Below are 25,253 nucleotides of genomic sequence, written 5' to 3'. Positions count from 1 at the left end.
AATTCTAATTTCAGAAGGAAGGTTATAGGATTTCTCTTCCGTCTTACCAGAAACGCAGTGCAACCTTTCTCTCCAGGGAAGGGCTGGGATCTTCATCTTTTCTCCAGGTCAGTGGGTTGGGGGACTCAAACAGACCCATGGTTCTTTCACTTTGAACTGTATCACTCCGCCAGGTGGTTAAATATACTGAAACTACAATAGTGCGGTTTTGTTCCACCAAGCCTTTGCTCTTAGTCACTAATATGGCGCTATATAAGTAAGCAAACATAGGATATTTGGTTATGACCACCCCCCTTTTTTTCTTCCTGGAGGACAGACACCATAAAACCTACACATTTGCCTAGTGTTTTTCAGGTTTTACTAGAGATGGAGTCAAGTAGAAAAAATGGAGCTCTCATCTAGATTCAACAAAAAGGAACTTAAGTCTTATTTGAAGATCATAGAATATTAAACCCGTAGGGATAATATAAATATTAATAACAGAAAAAAAGCTTCCAAAACAAGAAATCTTGATACTTATAGACAAAAGTAAATAATAAATTAAAGAGTTTAGCACCATCAACAAGGAGCAGAAGTACAAAAGTCAAACCCTAGAGGGAGGGACTCTGCAATGCGGTGGATTTCCCAGCACCCTTTAAGGAGCGGCCACATAGATCCAGCTGGAGTTATGTTCTAATTTACTGATGCCTGTACCCTGGTCGTGGGTTCAATTCCTGCTCAGGGGTGTGTGCCTGGGTTGCAGGTTCAATCCCGGGCCCCACTGGGGGTGCATGTGGGAGGCAGCCAATCTATGTCTCTCTCTTACATGGATGTTTCTCTCTCCTCTCTCTCTCTCTCTCCCCCCCATCCCTCCCTCCTTTCACTTTCTCTAAAAATCAATGGAGAAAAATATCCTCAGGTGAGGATAAACAAAAACAACAAAACATCAACAAAAACAAAACAAAAAATGAAAAACCCAGAAGTAAATGAGTGCTGAATATTACATTCAGCTCTGATGGGTTGGAGAGGGTCAAACAAGCCATTGTTCTTGTGGTGGGGATGGCAGTTGAGCTGGATGTAGGAACTTATCCAGTGCATTTTAAAATATATATTTTATTGATTTCAGATAGGGAGAGGGAGAGAGAGAAACATCAATGATGAGGAAGAATCATTGATCAGCTGCCTCCCGCACACCCCACACTGGGGATTGAGCCCACAACCCAAGCAGGTGCCCTGACTGGGAATTGAACCATGACCTCCTGGTTCATAGGTCAATGCTCGACTTCTGAACCACACCGGCCAGGCCCCCAGTGCACTTTTCAAACATATAAGAGTAACTCAAAGCTTGTTGCAAATGTTTTCTTAAACTTAGCAGGAACTGGTAGGAAGAATGGGGGCTAACAGAGGATAAATAAAACATTTTTCTGGTCAGGTAATGAATAAGCCATTGGGCATATTTAAACCTTAAACATAAACAGCCACTTTATAAACCCTCTAACCTTTCCTGAAGTTGCCAGAAGCCAAGTTCTTTCTAATGAATCAGGGTACTGCTCACTTCTTTTAAATGGCTCTGAGATAGTATTATGTAGTTCCTGGTGGGCCAGCTGTCAGATGAGGGGAATTAACATAAGACACGGACCCCTTTTAGTATGTTATGCTGCTGTCTATCCTCACAGCTTTGCATGTGTTTTAACTAGAAAAAAAACAACTGCCTATGTTACACCCCTTCATTGCTATTCATCTTCCATCCAAAGATTGTGCTATTTGACCCACAGTTAGGTGCTATCTAACATGCTGTGCCTGCCAAAAAGGGAAGGGTCTTGTCAGGTACTACTTCTTGGATGGTTGTGCCATGATCAGAGGGACGAGGTTGTCTTGGAGTTCAACAGTCATTCTCCCCCCACTTCTCTATGGCTGCAGGAGACCACAACCTTGTAAACACCTTTAGGCAACAACAAATGCAACTCCAATGCCATTTTGATGAGGATACCTGGGAAACCCAATAGCAAGATGTTTTCATGATATATCCTACTGTTTTCTAATCTTGATTGCATATCCTATGAGAAAAAAAGTTGGACCTTCAACCTGAATATATGTATATTTATAAATTACATGCATGTCTACTATACTCACACATTGAACACATACAAAAACAGAAGGCTGTCCTGACCTCCAAGATGTGTGCATCCAGCTGTAGAGATGGCTAATATAGCCAATGTCAATTCATAGATGATGATACGGTAATGGCTTGCTGGGAGAATGCAGAGATGCTGGCATAGCTCAGACCACCTGCATCTTCACACATTACCAGAGGATGTGCTCTCTTGAGTCTCTATGACTTACTTGACCATGTGTGGTCCTCCTCGAAGAAAATATGACTTCCTTCTACCTATTGTCTAGACACCAGCATGAAGCTTCCTATGGCTTTAATTTAAATATGCATATATAACCTCACATGGCAATGCTTGAGCACTATCTCACTCTTCTCTGTGAGAGAATATGAGGGTCTTAATGTGTATTTCCCCCTGAATTATGCTTTTGGGGTATAGACAGCCTTTTAAGAGCAGCCAAATGACTAGGACAATGTCTGTTAAGAAGTCCCAGGCCAACTCAAACAGAACAGGAAAATCAAGAGGCTTCTGAATGAGGCTGCTATCATAAAACTTCTAGAAAGTTCCTGTGCTAGGTTGCTTGAAAGGTCACCAAACTGGGCTGCCTCAAAAGTGTCTTTGACACTGTTGTCTGAAAATAGCTAGGCCGTGTGTGGCTGATGTAAAAACCCAAGGTTCATGCAGACCAGCCATTAAAGGATGGTTTAGTTTTATGCAGGCATTAAAATAAAATTTTCAAAAGTAGGTAAAATCATGAGTCATATGCAGATATAACAACTTTATGTTAAAAATTTTATTTAATTCATGAGGAAACTAGTGAAGTGTTACAACTAGGTCAAAGGAGATTCCTAAGAACAGACACAGGTATAGGTCAGGAATATTGTAATTAATGTGCAAATAGAGCCAAAATTCTTTTGTTTTTGGTTGTTTCCCCCTGAACAGAATTTGTTTGCATGTCTATGGGCAGGAATTATTTAGCAATGCTCTTAGTTACCTACAACTTACAGAATCAGACAACCCAGGTGTGCTTTAGAGTGACAGCACATAATTTTCCATTTAAGAACAATTTTTTCCCTTTTCTGTCAGCATTAGAAATAGAATAATAATCAGTTTCCCCACTTTTGGTAAAAAAGAATCTAAAAAATGAGCCTTGGCTGGTGCGGCTCGGTTGGGCATCATCCTGTGTCCTGTGCACTGAAAAGTTGTTGGTTCAATTCCTGGTCAGGGCACATGCCCAGGCTGTAGGCTCAGCAGTTTCCATTCACACTGATGTTTCGCTCTCCCTCTCCCTTCTTCTTTCTCTCAAAATCAATTTTCAAAATTGTAAAATAAAATATCAAAAATAATTCATATTTTATTAATAATGTGTATTTTATTTTAAAAAATATTTACTGGGGAGACGTTAATAAAATTATATAGGTTTCAAGTGTACAATTCTATAATACATCTAATTAGTACTTATGTGTAATGGTCTGCGCTGGATGATATGAGCATTGTAAATGTGAGCCAAGTTTGATGCCTGACCTCCAGAAGCTTTTAATGTAGTAGGAGAGATGAGACATACATATATTGTAATGCGGTCGGCATGTCCAGAGGTGGACAGCCTTTAACATAGGTCGAAATGTGGAGAAAGGAATAACCATCCCCTGGGTGTGCAAATACTGCTTTATGTAAAAACTGAGTGCTGGTGGCGGATCTCAAACTTGAGCAGGCTTTTCAGATGTGCTTGGGATTTTTGGTACCTGCTCTCACGTTCTGACCCTGTGTTCTCTCTCTCTCTCTCTCTCTCTCTCTCTCTCTCTCTCTCTCTCCCTTCCTGAGATGTGGTCACAGTTCTCTTGGTCTCAGATTACAATGTCCCCTGAGAAGCTGAGCAGATGGCTGCAGCAGCAGTGGCGGGAGTGACCCCTGTATTCTACTCTTTGGCCAGTGACAAATCTGGCTACTACAGGGTGCCAGCAGCTGTGGTCTGGCTTCACTGCGGTGTGGTCTGCATGCCCTGGTCCCCCATCCATGAAGAGTTCTGGTGCCGTGTCACCTGTCCTTGCTTGATTGGTTGTTTTGGGAAAAGTCTTAGCAGTCCTGCAGTGGGAATTTGGTACTCCTTTTCTTCGTCTTCCTAGCCCTCTTCTTACTCATGGAATTCTTCATGGCTCAGATTCATAAACAGATCAAGGTCAAAGTCAGTGGAGTCAGTGGCAGCTGAAGTGGAGGAAGGCTCCATGGTGGGAATCCAGGAGTATGTCCCCTCTCCGAAGTCCATCTTGAACTTCCACCAGGAAGAGGTGCTTTTGCTTCTGTACCTCCTTTATTTCCTCCTGCCGGTTGGCACACAGTGCTTGTTTTTGGTTCTTATGTACCAACACCTGCCACTGGTGAGCCAAGCCATTATCCACTGCAGAACTGATAGCTCCCTGGACCCTACCTCTGCCTGATCTGGGGGACCATGGAGAAGCGCATGTCCATCTACGCCCCCATCACCTTGTCCTCCGTGACCATCCTCTTCTGCTCGGGTATCTTCATGCATTGTATCCATCACTACCTATTGAAGGGGCTTTCAGTGTTAAGTTTGGGCTTGAATGATATTTGGAAGTTCTTACTGAGAGTCTTTCCACCTTCACATTAGGAAGTTTGTGTTCCTCTAAATATTGTGCCTTGGGCAGGGCTTCCTCTTGCTAACCTTCTTTGCTTTCCTCCTTCATAAAATAAACATTTGTTGTTCTTGTTTTCTTTGTTTGTGTTGTCTTTGTTCTTGTTGTCTAACTGTGGGATAGATGGGATGCACTTGATAACATTGCATTGTTCTTTCACACATGCATTTCATGTGTTTCTCACCAGAAGCCTGTGACATTGAACTTGCTACTTCACTCTCCCAGTACCTTCAAATCAGCTAGAGTTTCCATTGTCTTGCAACAGTGAGCTTTCAAGGTTCCACAAATTCTGCATGGGATTAGGAAAAAAGTTATTTTGACCACCTGGGTTTGATTTTGTTTTATAGGATTCTGTTCAAAGTGGGATGGCTACATCAGCCACCTCTGGAACCAGGAAATGTGACACCCCTCTGTTGATAGCAGCCCAGAAGCAAGCAGGCTATCTGGTCACTGATAAACTCTATGTCGTCTAGGTGAAGACCTGCTTGTAACTCCTCGATCTCAAAGTCAGGCAGGCAGAAAGAGCGAGCAGAAGTGCACAATGGCCAGGACTTCTAGCTGGGCCGCCTTCCTCGGGGTACTTCTCCTCCAGGCTGGCCAGGACTGGACTCCCGTGGGCGCCACAGCGCCTCAGCTCTTCATGCAGGGCTGTGGTTGGTTGTTCCTTCTGCTGATGCTGCTAGGCATGTGCACTGGCCGGTGGCTCGGGCCAGAGTCACTGGGGCAGGTGTTGCTACCTCACCTCTTCTGCGGCTGTGGCCACTCCAAGTCCTGTACAATGTAATCATCTCACTGCCAGCGAAAGATTGAAGATGATTCTTGATCATGAAATGATTCTGGCCTCATTAGATTTGGCTTGAGTATTTACATAGGTGCAGCAAGAATGCTAATTTAGCATAAAAGCCTTCTTTAAGTTTGCTTTGCTAGAGGCTTCCATAGGAATCTCAGGATGGACTTCTAAAGTCTATTACTCGCTGTCTTGAGGCTAAGAACCATGTCCAAGAAACTCTATCCACTGGATTTCATCTGCAATACCCCTGCAAATTAGGTGACTTCCTCTTTTCTCAAAGTTCTCTACACATCTCTAGGCTCATGGCCTGCCATGGGAGTGACCTCTTTAAGGCTGGACCCTGAAAGCCAGGCAACAGGAGAGCTTTCTCAGCATTGTCTCCATAAAGTCAACGTTAATTCCATAAAGGTGACTGGTCAGGCACTGGTGACAGCTTCTCCAGGTTGGCAGAGAGCCTCCTCCCTTGCCTCTGTGGTCATGTCCACGTGGAGGGGGCTGGCAACGAGGTTGCTGCTGGCATGGGCGGCCTGTTCTCCTCAAGGCAGCTGCCTGGTGGTAGTGTATTTGGAGCAGCTGGGAGGCAGGGGGTATGATTCCCTTCTCCTAACTTCCAGAGAGCCCCTTCACTTGCCCCCGGTTGTCTGAAACATTTCCCAAAAAGGACAGGAGGAGCTCAGATCAGTAGTCCATAGTGCTGCTGGTTGGAAATTATTTGGTCAAGTCCCTTCCGGAAAGAATCTTTAGAAAGCTTCCAAAAATAATGCAGCAGGAATATGAAGCAGAGCAGGGAGGACCTGTAACCACCGCTTCAGTCTTCAAGACATAACAATTTTGAATTTGAGCCTCTTTCTACTACCATTCCGATTCCTGAATACAGGCCATCATATGATTGCTTTTATGTACTGTTGAAGAAATCTTTGCCAAATCCAAGGAAACCTTCCTGCCAAATCTGTGGAAGAAGCTTTACTTCACAGACAAGAACATTAGACCGTTGAGCTGAGTCTCAAAATTGAGTAATTAAAGCAGTACATTAAAAAAAAAAAACATGTAAGCAGGAAGAAAATATTGCAAATACAATGGTAATTTGGAGCAGTGAAATGCTGCCCAATTGGGAAATAATACATAGTAGGAAGAAGGCTGGAGAATTGAGGTGCAGAGGTTGCCCTCTAGTGTTCATGAAGAAGTTTGGAGCCTTGCTGTAGGAAGAGAACTAAATATCACTCCTGAACTTTATGAAGTATTTCTCTCCAAAGGAAAGAAATGGTGGAAAAGCTTCAGTAAAACACGGTCTCTTTAAACACATCATTCTTTAAATGCAGGAGTATCTGTTGATGATACAGATGCCAGTTTGGAATTGAGCTGGACATGTCCGATGCATCTCCATCTCTCTACACCTTGCACAAGGATGACCCATATTATGATGCTTTACACAGCATCTTGGGGGCCATATTCATGCTACAGGCCTGATGTTAATTATGTCCAAGGGATGTCCTTCAGTGAGGCAGGACACATTCTCAATTAGGAAGAGGTAGATGCCTTCATTGCATTTGGAAATCTCATGAATAAGTCATTCCAGCTGGCCTTTTTCTGTGTGGATTGCAGCAAGATGTTGAAATTTTTAGAATATTTGAAGCATTCTCTGAGGACAATCTCTTCAAACTATTTCTTCACTCAAGTCTTATGGCCTTGCACCAGACATATACTTGATAGACTGGATCTTCACACAGTATCTCAAATATAACTACTTGATCTGGCCTGTCTGGTCTGGGATGTATTTTGCAGAGATGGGGAGGAATTTTTATTGAGAAGTAGGTTAGGAATTCCCAAAGTACATGAAGGCATTTCCCTGCAAATAGACTTCATTCATACAGGACAGTTTCTAACTGAATTGGCAGAGGAAAACTGTTCAGCTGTATCACAGCCACTCAGAGGAGCACCAGTAAATGGACTTAGGTCTTTGTGTTTATAGTGAAGGATATTTAAGAAGGAGACAAGAAAAACAGCACTGCTTTGAGTAGCTAATCTTCATAACAAACAAATTAATTGAAGTATAAAAAAGTATTTTTGATAACAGCATTTTTTTCCTATGTAAGCAACATGGAGGAAAGTTGGAAAAATCACCCAAACTCAAGAGATGAAAACAGCCGATTTTGAATTTTGTGATTGAAATAAAAAATGAATAATATTGACATTATTATTTAAAAATATTTTGTAGGGACAACCATTTTACAAAGGAAAAAGTGCAAGTGGCTAGTTCATACTTCATAATTTGGTGTGAACAGCTGAATTCAGTAACATTTTAAAACAGTTTTTTTTTGAAAAAAAAACACACCAAAAAACAGTGGCTGGTTGTACCCAATTATATAAGCATCATTCTTAAATATGACATTCCAGACAAGGCTTTAGTTGCACAAACAATTTTTCCACTTATATCTAGTAAAAAAGTAGGTTGATTCTTATTGAACCTATGTAAATATATTGCCATTTAAAAGTAAAAATATTTGATAAAAGTTTCTGAATTTGGGAGAGTGAGTTAGGCAGGGAGAATAAGATATCACTTAAAGGCTTCAGCTTCCAGGCTGCCTGTGGAGCATGTTTTTGAAGAAGAACAGAAAACCCTCCAAGCGGAGCTCCGGCCGGGGTTCGCCCCGGCCCTCCACAGCTCGCTCTCCGGCGGGGGCCTCGGCTGCTTGTCCCGAAGCTGGCTTCGCGGCGGCGACTGGGACCCTGGCGGCGATCAACCTAGAAAAGGATGACAAAGTTCCTAAAAAGTTCCAGAATTCCCTTGTTCAACTCGGACTCGGCACTATGAAGTCTGCAAATATAATTATTGGCGGACGAGTGCTGCTTACCAGTTTACATGGAAAACAAGAGTGACAAAAATGTGGATATTAATGAAGAGCAATTGGCTGATTGTCTTCTGAGAAAACTAGATGGCAAGATTGTTTTACCAGGCAACTTTCTATACATTACATTCTATCTACGACCATGCATGTTGCAAGTGTTGCGAGTGAAAGGTGCAGATGGCATGATACTGAGAAGGCTTCAGAGTGACTTTGATACTGATGCTCAGGGAATGGCCTCGAAACGGTCCAGCATAGAAGCCAGTACCCTCCATATGTCCTTACAGTTAAGCCAGTTGGATCTGGAAGAGCCTCAGGTCCCACCATCAAGCAGTACTCCCTGCAAACCAGAAGATGACAGAAAGATAAATAAAACTGGTGACAGTTTGTCCAATGTCACACAGAGTCCTGGTGGCAGCAGTGGGCTTGGGCCAGAGGAAGTTACAGGTCTTGAATGTAGCTTTGCGTCTGCCAGAGGAGGAAATGAGTACCTTATCAATGAAGAGAGATTCCTAAAGCCAGCCAATCTGGGAGCCAAGTGCAACACTGATACTTTCTACTTCATTTCTTCAACAACGAGAGTCAATTTTACAAATATTGGTACAAATTCAAAAGAGCAAGACAACCAGTTCAAAGTAACTTATGACATGATAGGAGGCTTAAATGGTCAGCTGAAAGCAATTAGAGAAATAATTGAACATCCTCTCAAGCAGCTTGAACCATCCAAGAGTTACGGAATTCCTCCCTCTAGAGGAGTGTTACTGTATGGCCCTCCAGGTACTGGAAAGACAATGATTGCCAGGGCTATTGCTAATGAAGTTGGAGCCTATGTCTCTGTAATAAATGGTCCTGAAATTATAAGCAAATTCTATGGGGAAACTGAAGCAAGGTTTTGTCAGATATTTGCTGAAGCCACTCTGCGGCGTCCATCAATTATTTTTATTGATGAGCTGGATGCACTTTGCCCCAAAAGAGAAGGGGCTCAGAATGAAGTGGAAAAAAGAGTTGTAGCCTCACTGCTAACACTGATGGATGGTATTGGTTCAGAAGGAAGTGAAGGACAGGTATTAGTTATTGGGGCCACAAATCGTCCTCATGCTTTGGATGCTGCACTCCGCCGACCTGGACGATTTGGTAAAGAAATTGAGATTGGAGTTCCTAATGCTCAGGACCGGCTAGATATACTTCAGAAACTGCTTCGAAAGGTACCGCATGTACTCACTGACGCCGAGATGCTACAGTTAGCAAACAATGCACATGGATACGCTGGAGCAGACTTGAAAGCCTTGTGTAATGAATCAGGTCTCAATGCCTTCCGGAGAGTCCTGAAGAAACAGCCTAACGTCCCTGACAGCAAGGTGGCTGCGTCGGTGAAGATTACTCTGAATGATTTCTTGCAGGGAATGAATGACGTCAGGCCCAGTGCCATGAGGGAGGTTGCAGTTGATGTCCCAAGTGTATCCCGGTCAGATATAGGAAGACTGGAAAATGTCAAACTGAAATTGAAACAGGCTGTGGAATGGCCCTTGAAACATCCGGATTCTTTCACCCGAATGGGTATTCAGCCACCTAAAGGAGTTCTTCTGTACGGGCCACCTGGTTGCTCTAAAACGATGATTGCAAAGGCTTTGGCCAATGAAAGTGGACTGAATTTTCTAGCAATAAAGGGGCCTGAATTAATGAATAAATATGTTGGTGAATCTGAAATTGCTGTTAGAGAGATCTTCCGCAAAGCGAGAGCGGTGGCTCCTTCCATTATTTTCTTTGATGAACTGGATGCCTTAGCAGTTGAAAGGGGCAGTTCTTCAGGTGCTGGGAATGTAGCTGACCGTGTTTTGGCTCAGCTCCTTACAGAAATGGATGGCATTGAACACTTAAAGGATGTGACTGTTTTGGCAGCTACTAACCACCCAGATAGGATAGACAAGGCTTTGATGTGTCCTGGAAGAATCGATAGAATCACCTATGTGCCTTTACCAGATGCAGCAACAAGGAAGGAAATATTTAACCTGCAGTTTCACTCGATGCCAATCAGTCAGGATGTTGATCTGAATGAACTCATCCTCCAAACGGACACATATTCTGGAGCGGAGGTCTTTGCCGTCTGTGAAGAGGCCGCCCTTCTGGCGCTAGGAGAAGACATTGAAGCCAAATGCATCAGGAAAAAACATTTCACTCAAGCCTTGAGCACTGTGACACCCAGAATTCCTGAGTCACTGAGACGTTTCTATGAAGATTATCAAGAGAGGAATGGGCCCTAACCGGTTTGGCTCAGTGGATAGAGTGTCGGCCTGCGGACTGAAGGGTCCCAGGTTCGATTCCAGTCAAGGGCATGTACCTTGGTTGAGGGCACATCCCCAGTAGGAGGTGTGCAGGAGGCAGCTGATCGATGTTTCCCTCCCATCAATGTTTCTAACTCTCTATCCCTCTCCCTTACTCTCTGTAAAAAAATCAATAAAATATGTTTTTTTAAAAAAGATATCACTTAAAAATTTTCCATTTCAGTGCACAAAACAAGAATCTAATAAATTGTTGTTGGTTATAGATAACCTAATAAGAGAAAGGGCTTCCTTATATGTCCAGGAAATAGAAAATTAAAACATCATCAACAATATTTCAAATAGCCACAATCATCTCATGAGTTCATTCAGTCCTATGTAATCAATTCTTGTTCTGCTGGACCTCGGATTAGCAGACTCATGAACATGAACTCATTGGTGTCTTGACTCAAAAGTGTTTTGGAAATACTGACTCTGCCCACTGAAGGTTGTTTAAGCGACATCAGAAACCTGTACCAAGATCTAGTCTTCAAAGTGTTAATAGTTGGAAGGACAAGGTACAGTCTTTTTCCATGGGCTCTGAGACTATGCTTCTTTGTGAAGATGTGAATTCTGGCTTGTAGCTGAATGCAGAGCCTTCAAGGGAGCATTGCGTAATACGAAAACTATCTGTAGGTGCTAAAGACTTAAAATGACTGGTAGTAACTGAAGAGGGTTCATAACAAGAATGATACAACTGACAAGAAAAGTTGGTGGTTTCTGTGTAATGTAAAGGAAAGCTAATACAAATCAGTCAGTCTTTAGACACAATGTCAGTATGGATAATGATTAAGGATATTTTCAAAGATGGTGAATATTACATCTGGTTTATAATAATAAATGAACATACTTTTTACAGAGAAAAATTAAGATATATAAAATTCCTGTCTATATATATATTCCTGTATATATATATATATATATATATATATATATATATATATCTCCTATATAATAAAGAGCTAATATGCAAATGGTCATCATGCCCTCATGCCATCACATCATAAAGGCTCAGACACACAACACTGGGGAGAGAGGAATGGGGAGCAGCCAGGCACAAATGAGCTTGCAAAAGAGGAATGGGGACCAGCCAGGCTCTGGCCCCAGGAGAGGAACAAGCTACCCGCCCTGCGGTCCTGGGCACCAGCGCCTGTGGGTATGGCCTGGGAGAGGGACAAGACACCCACCCCGTGGTCCTGGGCGTCTGCAGCTGGCCTGGGCAAAGCCGGCTCGGGTCCTGGGTGCCTGCGACCGGCTGGAGGAGGGAATCCTGGGTCCTGGGTGCCGGGCGAGGCAGAGGTGTTTAGGGGCGATCAGGCCAGCAGGGGAGCAGTTAGGGGCTATCAGGAAGGCAGGCAGAGGTGGTTAGGGGCGATCAGGCAGCCAGGCAGGTGAGCAGGTAGGAGCCAGTGGTTCCAGATTGCGAGAGGCAGTTGTATATCACCAAGGGGTCCCGGATTGGAGAGGGTGCAGGCAGGCTGAGGGACACCCCCTCCCACGCACGAATTTCATGCACCAGGCCTCTAGTCTACAATAATAAAAAGGTAATATGCTAATTAGACCAAACATCCTTCCGGGCATCATTCTGGACGTCCTTCCGGATAAAGCCGGGGCTGGAGCGAAGAAGCCCGGGTCCCGGATGCCTGCCAGTGGCGACCGGAGTGAAGCCTGGGTCCCAGGTGCTGGAGGGAAGCCAGTGCCGGCAGCCGGGGGAAGGAAGGCCTACTCTTGTACAAATTTTCATGCATCGGGCCTCTAATATATATATATACTCAGAATACACCAAGAATGCATCAAGAATATCAAGTCAGTAGATTCTGAGTATTTCTTAAACATCTCTGTTTTAATTAAACTGTACAGGTAAGTCTGATGTTTATTCTAAAATGAAAACCACTGGCCTAGAAGATGTAAAATTCAAGTTAAAAAGTAAGATTCTACCTAAGTAAACATTTTACATAATAACAAACATTATGACTGGTAACATCCTATTACCTAACATCAGGCAAAGCACCGTCAGGACACCGGTAAATAGAAACACTTGACAAATCTCCAGGGACTTCCCAGGAAACATTCACAACCTAGAATATTGACATCAGTAATATTTTACCTGTACAATTTTAACCTGGGAAAGTCTGAGCACCTTTTGTGATTTGATGACTCTTTCCATGAAACACATTAATAGTAACATAACAAGTGAAACGAAATTATTTTTAACACCTCTCTTTTATAAGGTAAAGGAACAAATGTTTGTATTTCAGGGAGGCAAAAATGAAAAGTTGTCAGGAGATTTGAACACTTAAGATAAGGTCATGGGTTCCTAAGACACAGTAGTTGGCTCCATTTGAAAGTGACAATAGGACATCTAAAAATAAGCATGAACTGTAACATGATTGTAAAGAACCTTAGCTCTTTCATAAGTGAGACTCTTTTGTTTGCTTTTTAAAAAATAATAAAGAACATAATAAAGCTAACATAAAACATAGAAAATTATTCTGGTAAGAAAATTTTTTGTAATCGAGAACAAACTTTTCATATTATAGGTGAAGGCAAATAAACAGTAAACCAAGGAAACTAGGCCATCAAAAATTGAGCAAACTTTGTTAAGATTTTAACACATTTCATAGTTTTCCCTCTGGTTTTTTAAACCACGGCAAATAAAAGTAGAATGGTGGCTTGTCAGGGTCTGGGGTGAGGGTAGGGGGATGGAGCTATGGTTTATAAAAGTCAGCTCCCCTGGCTCTGAGAGCACTCTTTCCCTTTCCAGAGAAGACTGCATTTCCTGGGCTGAGCTGAAACCCCAAAAATGCCTCCCCAGAGCAGAGTGGGACAGACCAGCACAGGGCAAAGCAGAGTGGGATGAAGCAGAGCAGAGCTGACCAGTGAGGAGCTGAGCAGAGCTGTCTAGCTAGAGAGGCCTGGCCCCAGGGCCGCCTCATAGCTGTGCTGTTTTCACACCAGTGCTGTATCACAACTGAGCTGTTTTGCACTGAATAAAGTTTTCTTCTTCACCACACCCCAAATTGGGGATTCTTGTTGGTGGTTTGAATTGGCACCAATGACCATGGTTCGCTGACAACATAAAACCCTGAGAACTGTTACTTTAGGAGAAAACATTTTTTTTTCTTCTTGAAAAACATAAGCATTTACACAATTGTATTTCTCTGTTGGTCCTTAATATAGCCCCAACCACTAATATAAATTATAACTTTTAACTAAAGCAACTTCTATTTCACAGAGAAAACTGGGGCATGGGAAAAGTAGAGGATAATTGTGAACTCTGCCATATACCAGCTTTTCAGTTTTTTAATAGATTAGCAGGGCTAATAAATACATATAACACCTTTTCATAGTCACACACACCTTCTAGCACAACTTATCAAAGTGGCAAAAGTGAACACTTTTTTTTAATTAACAGACTCAAAGAGTCTGCAGTGTATAAATATAAAATATATATTTTCTGCAGTGTATAAATATAAAAATCAAAAACATAAAAGTGTGCTTAGTAATTAATGCTTCAGTATTCTATTTACTTAGAAATAACTTTGCTTAACTCAATTTTGATATCAGCTTAAGGTTTTAACTTATCTAAACCTCTTAGAAATTATTTGTAAGCTGACATACTACAAAATTAAATTACTGTTGAAATAAAGTTTTCAGAATAATGATTCATTAGTTAAACACAAATTTCCATTTTTCATATTCTTAAGCAGTAGGAGTAATGTTAACTTATTTAATTAGTAAACCTATATACATTTAGAAAAAAACATATATACATAGAATATTGTTAAGAATTATACTTAACACAAATAAATCAGAGAAAATACAGCTGTTTTTATCAAACCCCAAATATTGAACTAGTCTCATTTTCCAGAGATATACTTAAATTTGTGAACCTGAATTCTAAAATGTTATTGGGTTTGTTTCTGTAAGAACATTTTATTAATGTAGCACATTTAAAGATGTAGAAGTTCAATTTTACTACTTCTTGGAATTTAGGAATAGTCACTTTATTTAAACACTTATTTATCTCTATCAGCCAATCAGAGAAGAACTCCTTTAGCATGAGACTTTATAATCAAATTAATTAATACCCTATGGAGGTAGGAGGATGTTACACATTCACACAATGAAAGAGAAAGGCCTTTCTAAACTATAGACACATGGACACACAGAGACAGAGTTTGTAGTTTCAGTCCTAAAATTTCATTTCAGTCATAGAATAAGAGTAAATACAGAAACATCAAATCTCCCCAGTCCTGGTATGAAAGACTTGTTTTCCTTTCCAATGGGCACAGGATTCCTAATTGATTTGGGCTCAAAATAGACAATAGGACTAACAATCCAGATTCTCCTCTAGCTCCCATCCAACAGAGACTAGATTTCTATAGCCCATTTACAGAAGTCACCAAATGGTCAGTCCATAAAACCAACTTCTCAGTCATGGCTGCCACTGATGAGTATTGGCTATAAATGAACCCAAATCCAAACCCAAACCCAAACCCAAAACAAGACATATTAGTAGAGAGGAAAAAAGACACTAAGGGTATAAATGTACAGAGAAAAACCTTGTGAGAACAGAACAAGAAGACAGCCATCTGCAAGCCAAGAAGAGAGGCCACAGAAGAAAACCATCTTGTCAACACCTTGATGTTAGACTTCTAGTCTCCAGAATTGTGAGAAAATAAAATTTTGTTGTTTAAGTCAAAGAAAAAAAAAAGGATGAGTAGAGAGGAAAATTAAAATTCAAAAAATAGCAAAGATGCTTTGTCACTTTGGATTCACCTCTGGGAGCCAAGAAGCAGTGAGCATCCAGACAGTGTGGCTCAGTGGTTGAGCACTGACCTATGAACCAGGAGGTCATGGTTTGATTCCTGGCCAGGGCACATGCTCAGGTTGTGGGCTTGATCCCCAGTGTGGGGTGTGCAGGAGGCAGCTGATCAATGAATGATTCTCTCTCATCATTGATATTTTCTCTCTCTCTCTCTCTCTCTCTCTCTCTCTCTCCCTCTTTTTCCCTGAAATCAATAAAAATATACTTAAAAAAAAAAGCAGCAATAAGCCAAGATGAGATGTGTCTAGGCTTAAGCAGCCTGTAGGAGGTGCACTCTCTGGTGACCAGGTTGACCAGGCTCTGTCGAATGAATCCATGGGCATCTTGGTGGAAGACCTCCAAAACTTTTAAAAGGTTATTTTCAAAAGGGGAAAAAAGCCTGATTCTCATACACATGTATTAACGATTTTATTTAACACATTAAAGAAGGAACTGATGAGTTGTTATACCAGTTCAAGAAGAATCCAAAGAACAGGCACCTTTATGGATCAGAAATATTGAAAGGCATGAGCAAATGGAGCCCAAACTTTTTTTTTGGGGGGGGGGGCGGGCGGTGAGGTGGGGTGGGAGCAGAGATGTTTTGCATTGCTTTATCTACAACTTGGGAGTTGTAAAATAGCTCCAATAGACTCAGCAGATAATGGGAAGGATGTACTGTAAACAATGCAGAGGGTTACTGAAGCTCAATTTTCCCCCCTACATAAGGTGATATTGATGCCACTCCTTATGCTAGAAAGATATGGTCCTACTGGACCTGCCTGTAATTCAATGATTCCCAGGCCCCAACTAGGGTGGGGATTACTCTAGGATTATGTTTACAACCCTTCCCCAAGCCCAACCACCCCACAGCTTTCATCCAATCAGACCACCTAACATCCACAATATCACCAGCCAGACCATATACAATGGAAAAACAACCAAAAACCTTCTCCCATGTTTCTGAAATCCTGATGTGAAAAGCTCAAACCTAAAAAAAAAACACCCCCCCCACACAACCCCCCCCCACAACAAACATTAAAAAACAACTTGAATTTGTTTAAAATCTTCCTGACGTTTGTTTCCAATGTAAAAAAGAAAATACCCACAAAGCTAAAAGCATTTGTCTTAAACTGCTTTCAACAAGGAAAATAGCAGGCTTCCCTACTTCTCTATAAAAATTATTTTTGACTCAGTATCATGGTGACTTGCCAAGTCTCATTTCTAAATGGTTAAAAAAGAAAAAAGGGAACTCTTACAAAAATATACTATGACAGACTGTTCATAAGGAAAAAAAGGCCGTCTGTCCCTCATAAATCTAAAATAGTGTTTGAAAGGGGAGAGATACTTTCTTCTCCTCTGAGGGTTTTAAAATGAAACTTCATGGGTGCACAGTGGAGCTAAAAAGCACAACATGCTGTCAAAATGGGCTCTCTCTGTCTCGGATGTAGCTGAGGCCCAGAAGCAGAGAGAAAATAGTAGGAGGCAAGTCCCCTTCCTGCAAGGTGGATTCTGAGACCACCTGTGAGGACCAGCTGAATCAAGTTTTGTGACCCTGAGAGGAACTCTCAGTCCTCAATCCCATAAGGTTTGGGGTTGAAGAACTTGACAAGAGAGACTTTGGAAAAAATAGTGGAAGCATTGTGGCGTTTCCCCTCCTACCTCCTCTCCCTTAGGGAGGCTGAGCTCCTCCTCCCCTGAAATCTTTGGAGAAGGGGTTTTGAAAGATCAGTTGGAAACAGTCCTTTAAAACTGAGAGGTCTAAAGTGGGCATTTGACCCTTACCGGAGAAGATGAAAGGCAAAAGGCAGTGGCAGGAGTCGGTGGTGCATAAACCACTGGATGCAGAAGAGCATAGCATGTTCCTGGTGGACCAGATGGGGAGGGGAGAAAATGAGCATGAGGGTTGTTTTCCTAGGTGGGCTTCCTGCTAGACTAGAGGCTGGTGGGCAGAAGGGGTTTGGAATTAAATGCGGAATCCAGCAGAGATGTTGAAGCCTAATTTTTCAGTGGAGCCATCTCTCAGGGCCCCACAAAAGTGCCCCGTAACAGGAGGACTCAGTGAACACCCACCAAGACCTTGAAACAGCACCACCAGGTGCTACAGTTCCCCTAAAAAAAGACCTTTCCTCCTCTAGTTCTTCTCTCCTCCCACCATTACTCTAAGCCCTGTAGGACCCTCACCGTAGAGGGAGGTAGAAGCTTTAGGTGGGAAAACAAGCCAGCTATGCCACACCCACCCCCTTTAGCCCCCACCTCACTCCCCTTACCCAGGCTTCCAGTCCAAATCAGGCTGAGCTAGGGAAAGAGAGAAAGGAGAAACTGCCTTAACCACAGTTCAGTTTTAACTATTACATGGCACTGGATATTTCAATGACTGAGATGAGACATTTATGACTAAACTTGACTGGGGGAGTTTTTAATTTTTCTGAGTGTCAGGAAAAGCTATAAAAACCCACCTGAGCCCAGCCGGTGTAGTGCAGTGGTTGAGCATCAACCTATGAACCAGGAGGTCACGATTGGATTCTGGGTCAGGGCACATGCTTGGGTTGCAGGCTTGATCCCAGTAGGGGGGATGCAGGAGGCAGCCAATCAATGATTCTCATTATTGATGTTTCTATCTCTCTCCCCCTCCGTTTCTTTCTGAAATCAATAATATATATATATATATATATATATATATATATATATATATATATAAATAAAACACCCACCTGGGATTTCATTCAGGGGCAAGGAAAACTAGTCCCTAAGCAGAAGCAGAAGGAGAAAAGTGAAGTTGCTTGATGAGCACATCCTTTTAATATATGGCTGAACAAGTTTGCTCCAAAGAACACAGCCGCTTTTGCAACCTCTAGTAAGCCAGTCACTGCCCCCACAAAATGATTCAACAGGACTTTAGAAATTCCATTCCCAGGATTAGCCTTCCCAGAAAAAGACCCTGCCGGCTCTGAGAGACTTGTCAACCACGGAGGATACAACAGCCAAGCAGGAAAATAATAGCAAGATTTCCTGCTTTTTGGAGGGTTTTCTAGCATTGGTTCCAGATTTTGAATAGTCTCTGGGATTCATCAAACTGTTTATCAGAGGAAGAAAAAAATATCAGCGCTGACTCATTTAGCTAGTCAAACCATGGAGAAATCGAACCATACAGCAGATGCAATGAGTTCTAAAAACTTACTCACATGGCAGTTCTTTATACTTTGTGAGACTTGCATCTCAGGAAGCATGCCAAAGAACCTTTGGGTGAAATCTAGAGACTCTGCACATTGGAGTGGCAAAGGGACACTAACAGGAGTCCTTTCAACCTCTCTGCTGAGAGCAGTAATGCCCTCAAACCAATCTCTGATTCAGGTTAAGGGCAGAGGAGAGAATTATCTTCAAGGGCCATGTACATGTGTAATTAAATGGAAGCTGTGCCGGTAATTTCTAAGCACAGTGAATGTGTGCACCTGCCAACAAAGTAGGTGCATTATATTCATTCCCCCCCATAATTATTCAGATATAATTGAATATCAAAATACATTGAAATATTTTAAAATATATCTGACATTATAAGTGCAGATGATTTCCACATTCCTTCGAAATCTGCCATTTATACTGGGTTAGGTTGTTTTTTTAATGATTAGGGATTCTACAATCAACAGAACCTCTGTAGAACTACTGGAGCAGGCACACGGGAGAACATACATGAGACGTTACTGGTGATCCCCAGCAATAAAATTCTGGTGAGGGGAGATTACGAGGTGAAAGGTAGAGAAGTAGGTGATGGCTAAAGCACCACACGTGTGCCCCCTAATAGCCTGCACCCATGGAGGGCGTCATGGCAGGCTGTGTCAGCCAGAGGAGCAAGGAGACTACAAGAATGTGTAAATAATGAAGGCCTGCAACTTGAGCACTAATGAGATTATCCCTAAGTGCACTGTTAATAAAGCTACTGTAATCATCATAACCTCCATGTCTTTCCACACGAACAACTGAAACCTACTTTACCCTGAATCTAAAGAATCATATTGTTCAGGGGGAAGAGAACCCCAAAACTATATTATTAACAACTTCCCCAGGTAATTCTTATCATGACAGAGATTCAGAAAACACTGCTGAGTGCAGTTTAGGTCAGGGAATTATCAGGTCCACCCTAAGCTAGATGCTTGTTCACTACCCCATCCCCCAGCTGAACAGGTGTTATTGCAATAGGACCTGCTTCTGAAGCCTTTAGCCTTTTAAAAAGGGAAGAATGAAATATGCTTTAGGTATAGAAGTATTTCAAGATGGATATTTGGAACTGGGAAGGAGGTCTGGACTGGAGACCTAGATTAGAGAGTAAATGTGCATAGAACAGACTAGAAACCTAAATTTGGGAGAGAATCTATATAGAACAGAAGCACCTAATATATAGTAGGAGCTGTTAAGTCTTCTATGTATAATGCGTATAAATTTAATCCTTACACAATGTGTTCTGTGATGCTTGTCCTTACACAATAGGTTCTGTTATCTACATTTTGCAGACTAGGAGACTGAGTTTCAAAGAGGTCAAGTGACACGGCACAGAGCTGTAAGCGGAAAAGCTCCCAACGATAGCGTGACGGTTTATTCATTTAACAAATGTTAAGCATCTCCCCATGGGTCATGCCTCTTTCTCAAACATAATGTATCCTGCTCGCTAGTAGTTTTTATGCTTTTCTACAGTTTCATTATGATGACTCTAGGTGTTGATTTCCTCAGTATTTGTTGGGATTCATAGGGATTTTTGAACCTGTGGCTTTAATTGCTTGCCAGAAGCTGCCCTGAGCGCCTTGCCACGCGTGTACTAACAAGACTGAGAAGTTTATAACCTAACAGTCTTGGGGACGACATGCCATCACATTGCCACATTCTCTTGGTTAGATTACAGTCATCAGTCCCTTCCCCTAAACTTGGGGTGGGGAGGAGTGGATACCTTAGAGCCTGTTCACCAGTCTCCCATTAGACGCCTTCCTTTGCCGGCCCCTGGCTTGATCTCTGCACACTGGGACCCAACTCGATCACAAAGAAAAGATACTAATTTGGGGAAAATTAGAATGCAAGTGCCTTCAGGGCAAAAGCAACTGCCCTGCCTCCTTACCCCTCTTATGTCTTCCCTTCATTTTTGGCATGATAAGTCCTTATTGATTTATCATCGCTTCATTGAGTTTAAGAAAATGTTTCCTATACTTTGGCTAGTTTTTCTCTTTCAAGTTGTTTTCTGCTGGAGGGTTCATCCAAGCAAGCTAGCCTACCGTTACTGGGAAAAAGAAGTCCTGCTTTAGTGTTTAGAAGGTTCACTCAGACAAGTGTGGAAGCAGGAAGAGAAATTAGTTATTTCAATAATCAGGATGAGACAGGATGATGGCTTGGTATAAGGTGGCAATAGTACAGAAACCCCAGGCAGAAGGGGTGAATACTTTAAAAACAAGTCTTCAGAAACAAATATGTAAGAGTTTCTATATCATCATTTTCCCTCAAGTGAAATTGTTAAAGCTGGGATTGTGTAGGAACTCATTAAGACCCTGAAATCTACCAGGTGGTTCTGCATTCCCATATTTTTTACCCTTTAGAACTTTAACCTTCAGTGTAACCATACCTAACAGATAATCTGTTAAAACCCTACTTCTATATCCTCACTATACATGCTAGAGGACAAGCCCTGAGCCAGTGAGTCATAAACTCCCACTGACAATAGAAACAATTTCCCATTTTCCTACAGAGAGGACAATGGCAAGGAGCATCTCCATCCTGAGGTGGACACCCCACAGAGTCCTCCAGAGGGAAGTCACTTAAGGCAGTCTGCAGCTTTGAACCGGGTTTGTGGTCTCAAATACCTTCCCAAACACCCCTCATTTTCTGGGCTTGAAAGGTTAGTATGGCTCTTAATAAGGTTTCTCAGGTCACTGACAATCTGCGCTGCAAACTAGCGGACTTTATATTTTTTTCTCGTCCACCCTGCATCTTCTCTATCAGCCTTCTTCATTTAGGAGGCCCAGCCAGGTTCTCTTGCGCACCCCTCTGCTGTTCTGCAGTATAAATTAGGACCCCTGAGAGGACATCCCTATGACAGCCCACCACTGCCCAGATTTCATTCCTCAGCCTGCAAGCCCCCTCCTCCCCACGGAGGTTGGACCTTTGCCTTCCCCTCGGTCTGACTTTACTTCCTGGTTATGTGCTCCAGCCTTGGGGATCATCTGGTTCCAGAAATTGGGAAGATCATTTCTGCTCTGGAGCCTTTCCCTCCCTATTCCATCTGCCTGGAAAGTTCTTCCCTTAGACCTCTCAGTAGCTGGCTCCTACCCACTATTCCAGAGCCCCCATCCTCCCTTGGCTCAGCATCTATAGATTAAATGAACCCCTAAATGACACGGATGACAAGAAAGGTTAAACACACACTAACATAATAGAGGAGGGCCGGTAAGCCAGTCTAAGAGATGAGAAGGCTGTAGCAAGCACTACCTCACTCCTGAAGAACAAAGGAGTGATCATTTCACCTGGCCACACTTGACACCCCCTAAGCAGTGAGTGCTTTCCAGCTCTGCCTGGTCTGCACACTGGCGTCTCCGGTCTTCCCTCATTTCTGAATTCTTATGCTAAAACCTAACCCTTTAGATGGGGCCTTTGGGTGGAGATTAGGTTATGCAGGCGGAGCCCTCATGAATGGGATTAGTGCCCTTTTATAAAAGAGGCCGGAAAAGGCCCCTTTGTCTCGCTTACAGCAAAAAGGTGGCCATCTATGAAGCAGGTTCTCACCAGACATCAAACGTGCCAGCACCTTGATCTTGGACTTCCCAGCCTGCAGAACTGTAAGAAATAAATGTATGTGGTTGATAAACCGTCTGGTCTATGGTATTCTGGTGTAGCAGCCTGAGCCAATTAAGGCAGCTCCCACTTTCTGAAATGACTGTTATTCCGAGTTAAAGGCATGCCGGATAGCTCCACACGGAGGACTCGCAGAGATGCTGCAGAGGGATCTGGAGACCCAAGGACCAGGGTGGGGCGCATCTGCCTTCCTGGATTTTATGGGTGAGGAGGGAATGATTTTTGAGTCTGGAGACATTCTTTTTGTGGGCTCTGTGTCACGGAGTCATATTCTGCTCTAATTATTTTTATTCTAGTCTAAGCCAATACCGGCTTTAATAAGATCCACAACCAACCTTGATTTATGATTCTGGCAGGTCCTTTCACTTGAGATTTAACTTCTTTGCTCGTAAAATTCAACCACCTGAAGGCATGACCAGTGTTTTTTAATTTTCAGACATCACCAGTGTTGTTGCAGGGATCAGATTAGAACAAGGGGAAGCACTCAGAAAGGGTTAAGTGTTATGTGACTGGGAGTTAGGATGGTCACAGTGATTTGCATTTTGCCAGATCACCACAGTTACAGCCCAGCCCAACAGTTACTGCAGTGTCCTCGCCCTGCGGAGCGAGAGCACTGCGGAGTCATCCAAACCTATTAGAATCAAGGCTTACCCAGGCGCTATCTCTGGGCTCCACAGCTCCACGCATTTTCCTGTCCCTGGTGAGGGACCCGCAATGCTGCAGTCAGAGAGCGCACTGGCTCTCCTGCTAAGTCCTCTCTCTCCCCAAGGCAACTTTCCATCCTCTCTTTCACTTTCCTCTGCCTTCCTTTAGCCTATTTGTTCCCTCCAATCCCCCTACCCTTGGCCCCTGGCTGTCCTCACTAAGTCCCATTCCAGTTGCCAGTGTCTCCTCCACTGCTCACCCTCCTGGGGCCTCGCCACTCTTCTTTGCACTTCCTTCTCCTTCTCTCCCGCTCCGTCCTGAAAACCCCTCCCAGCCAGGGACCCCCGTGCTCAGCCCCTCCCAGCCAGGGACCCCCGTGCTCAGCCTCTTTCCCTCCTCTCATCTCAGCCGTTTCTGGTCTCAGCCGTTTAGGTGGTGCAGGGTTCGGGTTCTCACCATCAGACGTTGGAAGTTCAAAGCTTTCACGTGAGGCCCAGGCGGAGCGGGCGGGGCCAGGCAAGGGTGGCTCCGCAGCGCGTGAGAAACACGCAGATCTGATTTCCCAGGGGCTTACCGAGGAAAGGTGACCCACAGGTGGGCTGGAGAAAGGTGACCCACAGGTGGGTACCAACGGGAACCCGAAGTGTCGCGGGTTGTGTCCCGCAGGGCCTTGCACTGAACCGCCTTGGGCCGTGGATACATCCCACCTCGCATCTTTGCATCTCCTCCTGAACTGGCGTGGGTGGGTCTCTCCTTCATGCCTGACCTTGAGAGGAATGTTGGCAGGCGAGGATCAGACAATGGGGACCCAGTACGGGAGCATCCGCCTTGCCCATGCTCCCTATACAAAATAACAGATGTTATAATTGTTAAATTATAATTGTTATAATCAAAGTGATTACTTGAGGAATGCACTGAATAGGCTGATAGTGAAATTGTACCTCTACCAGCATCAGCAGTATTTGCTCCCTTAAAGGTCCAAATTTACCTCCTAAAGCGGCCCATCTGTGCTGGATAATTCAGTAGAAAAGCTAAGCAGAGGCCTAGGGCACTTCCCAGCAAAGGTTATACTTTGACACTAGGCATAATATTTGGCTCTCCTTTTAAGCCTCACTAAAACTACAGTACCCCCCCTCCCCCCAAATGCAGTATTTGCAATATGATTGAAAGTGAGAGGAGGTTGGGACTAGGATTTCCTCATTTATCCTTGGCCAAAGTGGATAATGTGTCTCCATCTCGTTACCACTCTGGCAACACACCGAGCATTGCCCTGATGCCTTAACTGACTTTAAAGGGATTGTTTTGATTTTTTTACAATTACAGTTGACACACAATATTAAGTAGTTTCAGATGTACAACATAGTGTTTAGACAGTTATATAGCTTATGAAGTGATCACCCTGGTAAATCTAGTGCTCATCTGATACCAAACATAGTTATTATACTATTTTTTACTATATTCCCTATACTGTACTTCACATAAAGGGATTTTTTAAAGGCATAACTCCTCAGAGATGATGAGAAAAAGAGGAGGTGATGACATTTCGGAAACTGAAGAATAGGTGGACAGGTATCTAATGACTTTGTGGACCAAGACCCAAGAGGAAAGACTTGAAGGTACCAACATCTGGAGTTCCTCAACCAACAGCTTAACCAGATCACACTGCAATGAAGCTGTAAGTTGACAAACTCCATCCACTGCTCAGAACTTCCAATCAGCTTTTATTTTAGTCCTCCACTGTGAAATGAGTCCTGTCCTACTGTGAACAGGACAGAGCTGTATAACCAACAAAATTACAAAATCAAAGCCACTATGTAAACCAAAGGATCAGAAGTCAATGACTTTGGACGTTATAAGAATAACATCTCCAAAATACGGGAATTCCAAAATATTCCCAACCTGGAATTATATACCTGGTTAAACTATGAATCCATTGTGAGGGTACAATTAGATATATATAGATATGAAGTTATTAACGTTTTCTTTCCACACACTCTTTTTTTCACCCTCACCTGAGGATATGTTTATTGACTTTTTTAGAGAAGGGGTCAAGAAAAAAGGGGAGAGAGAGAAAGAGAGAGAGAAAGAGAGAGAGAGAAACATGAATGCAAGAGAGAAACATCAATGTGAGAGAGAAATATCAATCGGTTGCCTCCCATAAATGCCCTGACTAGGAATTGAACCCACAACCCAGGCATGTGCCCTGACTGGGATTTGAACCCACAACCTTTTAGTGTAATGGAGGACACACCTGGCCGTGGGTCCACATATCCTTTCTTAA

General features: G+C 42.9%; 2 pseudogenes across 1 annotated transcript; both read left to right on the top strand.

Moving 5' to 3' along the window:
• Positions 1-4,536: 4,536 nt before the first annotated feature.
• On the top strand, positions 4,537-7,553 carry LOC102422499 (annotated as a pseudogene).
• A 570-nt stretch (positions 7,554-8,123) lies between these two features.
• LOC102422203 lies at positions 8,124-10,635 on the top strand (annotated as a pseudogene). The gene has a single exon (XR_001349389.2). The product of XR_001349389.2 is annotated as a spermatogenesis-associated protein 5 pseudogene (transcript).
• The last annotated feature ends 14,618 nt before the right edge of the window (positions 10,636-25,253 follow it).

The sequence above is a fragment of the Myotis lucifugus genome, unplaced genomic scaffold (assembly GCF_000147115.1).
Source record: "Myotis lucifugus unplaced genomic scaffold, Myoluc2.0 scaffold_138, whole genome shotgun sequence".
Lineage (NCBI taxonomy): Eukaryota > Metazoa > Chordata > Mammalia > Chiroptera > Vespertilionidae > Myotis > Myotis lucifugus.
Note: the sequence above shows the minus strand (reverse complement) of the source record. Positions and strands in the feature narration are given on the sequence as shown.